General features: G+C 37.4%; 1 protein-coding gene across 2 annotated transcripts in view; it reads left to right on the top strand.

Annotated features, from left to right (window-relative positions):
- LOC148416687 (desmoglein-2.1-like) overlaps window positions 1-8,381 on the top strand; it is a 41,618-nt gene that overhangs the window by 22,825 nt on the left and 10,412 nt on the right. Inside the window, exon 1 of one of the 2 annotated variants that reach the window (XM_088425155.1) lies at window positions 6,964-7,070. The exons of the other annotated variant lie outside the window; for it this stretch is intronic. The gene's annotated coding sequence lies outside the window, so the exon portion shown is untranslated. Of the gene's footprint in view, window positions 1-6,963; window positions 7,071-8,381 lie in introns of those variants that run through there. 2 annotated transcript variants of the gene reach the window in all.

The raw sequence follows: 8,381 nt of genomic DNA on the forward strand, positions 1-8,381 counted from the left end.
ATATTCAACTCACAAAAATAAATCATTAACTTAAATATTCATAAATATTTGTCCACAAAAATAAATCATTAACTTAATAATTCATAAATATTTGTCCACAAAAATAATCAACATAAAGTGTCAGACCGGTTTTCAAAAATAAATCATTTTGACAAATATTTTTCCACAGAAAAATATTCAACTCACAAAAATAAATCATTGACAGGTAACGAGTGGCGGCACATGACAATTTGCCTCGAACCATTCTAGTCTGGGGGAGAATACGACTTTTACAAATAATGAAATTGAATAACCTACTGAACATTAAATTAGTTTTATGAACATATTTTCCTGAAACATTTTATTAACTCAATTATTATTTTAAAAGTACTTTTGCATTTATATTTTTTTTCCATTTGTTTTATTGCAAATCTGAAGTACCCTCCGGAGTTCCTTGAAGTACCTCCATTTGAGAACCACTTATCCAGGCCACAAATTCTAATTTGTTCATCTGCCAATATCTTGAACAAAATTCATTTTTAACGAACCCCAAGAAAAAAACCACACAGTCTCTAATCTAGAATGTCCGACTTTTCCGAACGCAACCTTAGGTGAATCAATGGATTCCAGGGACCGCTACAAAGTCTTTTTTGAGGTTGGGGGAGGTCAGGGCATATTTTTCTAGAAAACCGCGTCATATCATCATCTGGGTTTTCGCTTCTATTGGCGATGGGACTTTTTGAGGTCGGCTTGCCAGATCCGGCTTCATAGACCCGTTGGCGCTCTATGATGCGCCCGAGTGGCCTGTTTTTTTGATTAAAACGCCTCAAATTGTGACTGAGCGTCGCCGGTCGACTTTTGCTGCTTCTTTTTTTTTTTTTTTTCCCCCAATGAGGAAAAAAAAAAGAGCAAAACAAAACTCGTGTGAGAATTTTAAATGACAAGAAGTCGTCCTCAGAGAGTGCCTGCTGGAATGTAGTAAATATATAAATAAATAAACAAAATAGATGAGAGTCAGCATCTCCTGTTTGGTGTCTCGGCTTGCAGTCGGCTCGTTAATATTTGATGACATCACTTTGGGCTGTCAAGTCACATGACAAGACGCATACGTGCTATCGATTAATGGCCGGGGGGAGCTTATTGTCTTACGGTGTCATAATCGCTGTCATTCTTGCCTCTTGGCGTCCTTCATTAATTATGCAGCACATAAATCATCAATTATATAAGATTATTTGTTTTTTACAATAATGAAGAAAAATAGGCATCATTTAGCTAACGTGGACGTTCATTCTGACTTATTTAGCTGTGTTGCTCATTTCACAAAATTATAACGATGACAATGTATGCCAGGGGTGGCACCTCATTACCAGGACCGATTAGAACTAAAATAATTTGAAGTTGACTTTGAAAGGGTCATGACATCGTCAAATATAAATATATATTTACTTTCAACCACTCAAAATGTTGAGTGGCATCAGCCCTATCCATACATATCTCTTTTTTTTTTTTTTTGGGGGGGGGGGGGGGGGGGGGGGGCACGTCCCATTTATGGACAAAAATGGTAAAAATGAGATAATAGCAAAAATAAACAGTGTATATTTATATATTTATGAAATTGGAATAGGAATATTCATTATGCCATCATTTGACTGGCTTTTGAAGACTTTTGCATCATGGGAGTCCAGGCTAAGCCATTCATCCAAATCATTGAAAGGCTTTCAAATGGTGCCGCTAGCACCACCCGGTGGTTTTGGGTTGTCAACACAAAAATTTCTATTGAGTCCCGCTTGCGAGTTGCTGTTGAAAGGATTCATGCAAAAATCGGGGGAAATGCATGATAAAACATTGGGTTTTCAATATGTACAAAATATACAATATTTCCAGTTTTGAATGGCAGTAACTGAGCCCGACAGGGGCTAAATTGGACACCTATAGGGTGTACCTCTCTACTTTTAATGGCCGTCATTACTAGTATCGGTGGCTTTATTTGAGCAGTTTTAGTATCTTGTATCAACAAGAAATTTTACTTTAATTTCATGAAATTTTATACACTGGAATAGCTTGGTCTTTTTTTTCTGTCATTTTTGGGGAAATTTTGTATCTCATTGTTAGTGGTATCGGTAAATGGTATTGGTGACTACTCAAGATGGGAGTACTTGTACTGGTGTCGGTCTGAACAAAAAGTGGTATCGTGGTCGAATGAAGTCTCAAACTTTGTCTTTACTGCAGATTAAAAACGGACTTGGATATCACGAAACTCAAAAATTAGTGAACAAAAATCACACATTATGCTTGCCGAAAATGTAATTGATCTTTGGTGACAAAACATACATGAATGCGAAACAAAAATAGTTTTGATGTCTACTAAAAACAAACAAAAGATATGATGACCTTAGTCATAACAAGTACTAAATCCTTAAAATTTAGCTTTAGCTTTATGTGAATTCAAAACGTTTAGGTTAATTTTCTATCTTGACCAAGGCTAACAAAACGACGCTAATTTCCCCCTTAAAGGAAATGTTCCCTTAAAGGAGGGAAACGAGCGGATTTTTTTTCACACAGATGTAGTTTCTGTAAGTGGAGCAAGCTAACAAACAACTTTGCAGTCTTTTTTTTTTTTTTGCCTTTCCTACTGCGCCCTCGTCATTCTGCTCAGTCAGTAAAGCGCCAGTTCAGCTAATCAAGCGGCAGCCAACGCTAACAGATGCTTAGCGCAGGCAGTCCATTTAAAGGTTGACCAATCTCAAAGTTGAGATGCGGCAATGCTGGCATTAATGCTCCAAATGTTTGGATACCCCCGCTCAGGCCGAGCCCCTCCCCTCGGAAATAAATTTTGCGCGTGTTGACACTTTAATTCGCCGATGCCTTGATGGTACGCGCTCGATCGATAGCGGTAGCGTTCCGCTTCGTTAACTCCCCCCGCCGCGCGCGCCTGACGCTAAGCTAATTAGCGGCGTAATGGACTGACCACTTTGCGATGCGTTTGAGCCGGCAGCCGCTGACTTTAACGCCGCTTTTAAACGCGGCGTTTCGCCAGCCCTTCATTAGTGGCCTTATTAAGCCCGTTGTTGGGACGCCACAGGAACAAGAATGCAATTTAACACAGCACTTAAACACTTAAAAAGCTAAAAAAACAAATGTGTGTGTGTATAAACATGTGTATGTGTATATACATACACGTGAATATGTAGTATTTGTGTATGTACATTTTGTATACTATCAAAGTCAAAGCGTTTATTGTCATGTGCACAGTGTAAAAACAAGTTTCTCCATACACGCTATACAGGTATATCGTGTATACCTGTACATATATATGTGTGTACAGTATATGTATACTGTGTATGAGTGTATACATGTATATGGATACATGTATATGGATATTTACGGTATATTTATGGTATACATGCATATTTATGTATATGTGTGTGTATATATATATATATATATATATATATATATATATATATATATATATATATGTGTGAGTGTGTGTATCTATCAATATACATATACTGTATGTGTATATGTAGCATATATGTATATATGAATATTGTAAAGTATATGTGTATACATGTACATATAAGTGGGTACTGTATTTGTGTATGTACATTTTGTATACTATATCAAAGTCAAAGCGTTAATATATACATATTAATATACTGTATACATACATATATACGTGTGTACAGTATATGTATACTGTATATGAGTGTAGACATGTATATGGATATTTATATATGCATATTTATGTATATGCGTGTGTTTATATAGGTATCTATGTGTGTGTGTGTGTGTGTGTGTGTGTGTGTGTGTATATATCAATATACATATACTGTACGTGTATATGTAGCATGTATGTATATATGTTTACTGTTTACTGTAAGTATATATGTATACATGTACATATTAGTGTGTACTATATCTGTATACTGTATGTGTATATATGTATACATGTATCTATATTTGTATGCATATTCATATTTATTCGTATATCTGTGTGTGTACATATATACTGTATTTATTTATATTGTGTTTATGTGTGTTTATATGCATGTATATATGTGTGTACATGCAACGCTTGTTAATGAAGGCAGAATACAGGTACACTTACAGTTTACAGTCGAGATAATTAGTGTTAAAAATAGATCCACAGATAAATGAGGTGTCAGTGACATTCCCAGGGGTGTGTGTGTGTGTGTGTGTGTGTGTGTGTCTAGAATATAGTGTGTTACTGTGCTTGCGAGTCCATTTGTGTAGAACAGCGACTATGTCTATTTGTATGTCTAAAAGTGTGAGTATAAAATGTTTATGTGGAGCAGCGTTTGCATGTGTGCAACTGTGTCTTTCTTGGTGTGTTTGTGCATTGTGTGCGTGTACAGAAGGATGTGAGTTTGTGTAGCGTTTAATGAAAGCTGCTGTTTGCTCTGATAGAACTAATTGCGCTTCTTTAAAAACTCTGCTCCACGTTGCATCCATCTTGATTTGCCTCAGTAAGCAGCCACAAGCCATTTCAAAAAATTAATGGAGGTGAGGCGCACGGGCCGCATCAACCAGCGGGAATCGGCGCCTCCAGTCGAGCGACGTCTTCATTAAACGCGACGACGGACAGTCGATGGTGACATCACCACTTAGGGATAACCTCGCGCTGTACCTACCGACTTTACTGTAATGACAGATGTGCGACGTTCACATCAAAGACTCACGTCTCTTATAAATGATTCACAACACCGACGACGACTCGTTTATGCTGTAGATACCGATTCTCAATAATGACATCAAAGATTTGCATATCCCCGAGATTAGGGGTGAAACCAATCCTCGGCTAATTTGACTAGCTTGGTTAAATAAAATGCTGGGGGCGTTTTTTTTTCTGCCTCGGGTACCCGTCAGTGCACCCTGTCAGGAAGAAGTCAAACTGACAGTAATGTAATGAAGTTGAGGTGCTAATTATGCTAATCTGGTGCTAATTATGCGAATTTATGTTCCTTAAAAAGGGCTTAATAACGCTGACATGGTATTATACGGCGAATAGCGATGGCTCCTGTGTTTGCTGCTAGTATGGCTGGCTCTGATGATGTTAGAATAATTGTATAAAGGTTCTCCCATATTTGTTTTTTGCAATGTGTATGTTGGTAGACATGGATATTTTCTGTTGGAGTTGTTTGCGAAGAAAAGCGTGAGGAAAAGACATGAGGTTTGTCGTCATGTTCCTGGGGAAAAAGTTAACAGTGATTGCATGGACTGATAGTGGAAGGACTCGCACCTACATCCCCCACTCTCCTAACCCCTCAGGGCAGCATTTTTTTTTTTAGCTTGGGCCAATCCTAAGGAAAAAAATAGGGCTCAAACGGGATGTTTATCAGACTGGTAGGAGGTCTGTGATGGTGCACATCTCTATCCGTTCTCCTCGTGAGTAAAAAGAGTCCAAGTCTCTTGTCTTCCTTTATTGTGTTTTGTTTATTAAATGTTCTAGATTGACTGAACTTAGCAGCGTTAGCAGCTAGCAGCACTCAACTGCCACCTAGCCTAGCTAGGAATGGCTTTTCAAAGGAAGTTTAATAGATATAAATGTTTCAGATGATACAGTTGCCGTTCCTACTGATCACTTGTCATCAAGTCAGGCTCACTCAAATGTGCTATTTTATCCGGCAAATTTTGCTACTCGTTTCACTAACCGAACAGGAAGATATTTATCGAAAATATCACTAGAACAGAGAATAAAATAGTTTCTCAGTTTAAGTGTCTTATGATTGGCCTAAAAATGAAAAAAACGTATTTTCAAATGGAAATGTGTTCTATTGTTTTTCGTAGCCATAGTATTCAACCAATATGCAATATATATATATATATATATATATATATATATATATATATATATAATCTGAACACCAAGCCAACATGCACGATTAGATTAATTAATTGTACGTGTATTGTTTTTTTTTTCTCCATATCCAACCGTTGATTTAGTTCATTCTTATCACCAACGCGCACATTTGCAGAGGTGAGGCGCCAACGACTCCACAGAGGCGATGAAATTGTGGCAGCTCTCATGATAAAAAACAAGTCTTCATTAGAGAAAAGGAAAAAAAAGAAAAAGAGGACGAGCGCGTTTGAAAGCACAAAATAGCCGCGGGGATTTTCAAGGTCTTGTCTAATCCGCTGAAGATTGTTTACGGGCGTCCGACGCTAAAAGCCTGCAGAAGAACTGGGAGAAGGAGGAAAAACAATGGTGTGAAGATGAGTAAGATGGATGCCAACAACAAAGTAAAACAAGAAGGAAGACCTTGCTCTCAAAGGGGGGGGGTTAAGAAATACTTTATTGGTAGCATAAATGCAAACATCTTTTAAATACTGTATGTTAAAATAATGGAAATATTTCATGAAAATATGTTGGTGTGTTTAAAAGGGGAAGTCAAATTGATCAAACACATAGGGTGGCCATTTTGTCACTGGATGTTGACAGAAAATGACATCACATGCTCAAAGTTCTAGTATCGACCAATCACGTCTCTGCAAACGTCACACGACCAAAACCCTAATGCACCTAAGGCGTGATTGGTCTTTAGCACTGAGCAACTGTGACAGCAAGTGGCAAAAATGGCCGCGCAATGAGATGGATAAAAAGGTCTAGAGTTAGCTGCTACAATTTATATATACAGTATTAATCTGCTTGCATAGAACATATTATTGGAAAAAATATCCGTGTTGACCTTTTCTTTATTTTATTATTATTTTTTAAATAAATACTGGAATTTTTTTAATTTTATTTTTAAAACAAGGGTCTTTTTCCTGCCTTTTTATTTTAAAGAAAGATGAAAGGGAAAAAAATGCTCAAGCAGCCACCGTGCTGATCCCCCGAGCAAGCCGTTGTCTGACAGGTGGTCAAACAGTGACATCTATAGGCAATTGAGCGAACTGCAACTTGTGTCGCTCTGTGCAGGGCAGAAGGCGGGATCGAAAGACTTTCTCTGCTGTGATTGGTCAATCGTAGTGAACGCTGGAATATTACGGAAACAATGAGCATCTGTTCTTTATATTCCTGTCGATCATTCTTCCCTTTGTGATCTTCTTGCACTTTTCCACCGCGAATAGTAAGCGAGCCAGCAGAAATGATGAATGCTGCCAATTATGTGTGAACATGTCAGCTCAGGCAATATGAAATGTTTGCACGCGGGGGCGGGTTGAAGCGTCAATGTTTGCATTGGACTTTAATGCATGAAGGGCTTTCTTTAGAAAGCAGCCAACACACCCAAGGTGTGCTGGACTGCTACACCTTTGATTGATTGCTTTATATTAGCTTGAATGTGAGCGCGCGCCTTTCTGACCAGTAAAACCAGTTGTGAGGCATTTGTGGTCTCCAGCGGTTGACTTGGATACAGTTCAACCTCGGTCGAACAATTACGGCAATTAATCAGACAGATATGTGGTCGCCCCACAATGTTGTGTGCATCTAAGTTCAGGTGTCAATTGGTCCGGCATGTATAGATTAACTTGATCATTTTCCTTTTTTTTTTTTTATCGTTAAAAAAAAAAGTTCTGACACGTGGTGGCCCCACAATGTTGTGTGCATCCAAGTATAGGTTCTAGTTAGTCCTGAACGTAGACTAATGTTTGTTTTCCTATTTTTTCGTTTTATTATTTTTTAACAAAATATCCTCTTTTGCAATGCAGATTCTGACATGTGGTGACACCACAATGTTGTGTGCATCCATTGTTCCAATTGATCCTATATATAAGCTTACTTGGTTGTCTACCTAGCGTGTTCCTTTATTTTTTTCCTTTTTGTAAGCAATATATTCTTTTCCCTAGCAGATTTTGAAACATGATGACTCCAAAATGCTTTATTTATATTTTACTTTTTCTCAACAACAGATCCTCCCTTATTTTTTTATACACAGATTCTACCACTCGTGTGGTTGTTCCACAATGTTGTGTGCATCTAAATTCAGGTTTGAAGTTTTTCTGCATCCAGACTAAATATATAGAAAAACAAACAAGTTTTTCTATATATTTTTTTCCTTGCAGATCGTGACATGTGTGTTGACTCCACAATGTTGTGTGCAACCAAGTTTGGGTTCAAATTGTTTCTGCATATAGATTACCTTTTTTTTTTCTTTTCCTCTTTTTTTTTTCCTTTTTTTTATTATTTTACAAAAGGATACTTTTTTCTGAGCAGATTCTAACAAATGGGTGGTCGCTCCACAATGCTGTGTGCATCTAAATTCAGGTTCCAATTTTTTCTGCATATAGACCAACTTTTTTTTTGTTTTCCTCTTTTTTTTTCCTTTATTTTTATTATTTTACAAAAGGATACTTTTTTCTGAGCAGATTCTAACAAATGGTGGTCGCTCCACAATGCTGTGTGCATCTAAATTCAGGTTCCAATTTTTTCTGCATATAGA

Source organism: Hippichthys cyanospilos, chromosome 10 (assembly GCF_059441005.1).
Source record: "Hippichthys cyanospilos isolate Australia breed blue-spotted pipefish chromosome 10, RoL_Hcya_1.0, whole genome shotgun sequence".
Classification (NCBI taxonomy): Eukaryota; Metazoa; Chordata; class Actinopteri; order Syngnathiformes; family Syngnathidae; genus Hippichthys; species Hippichthys cyanospilos.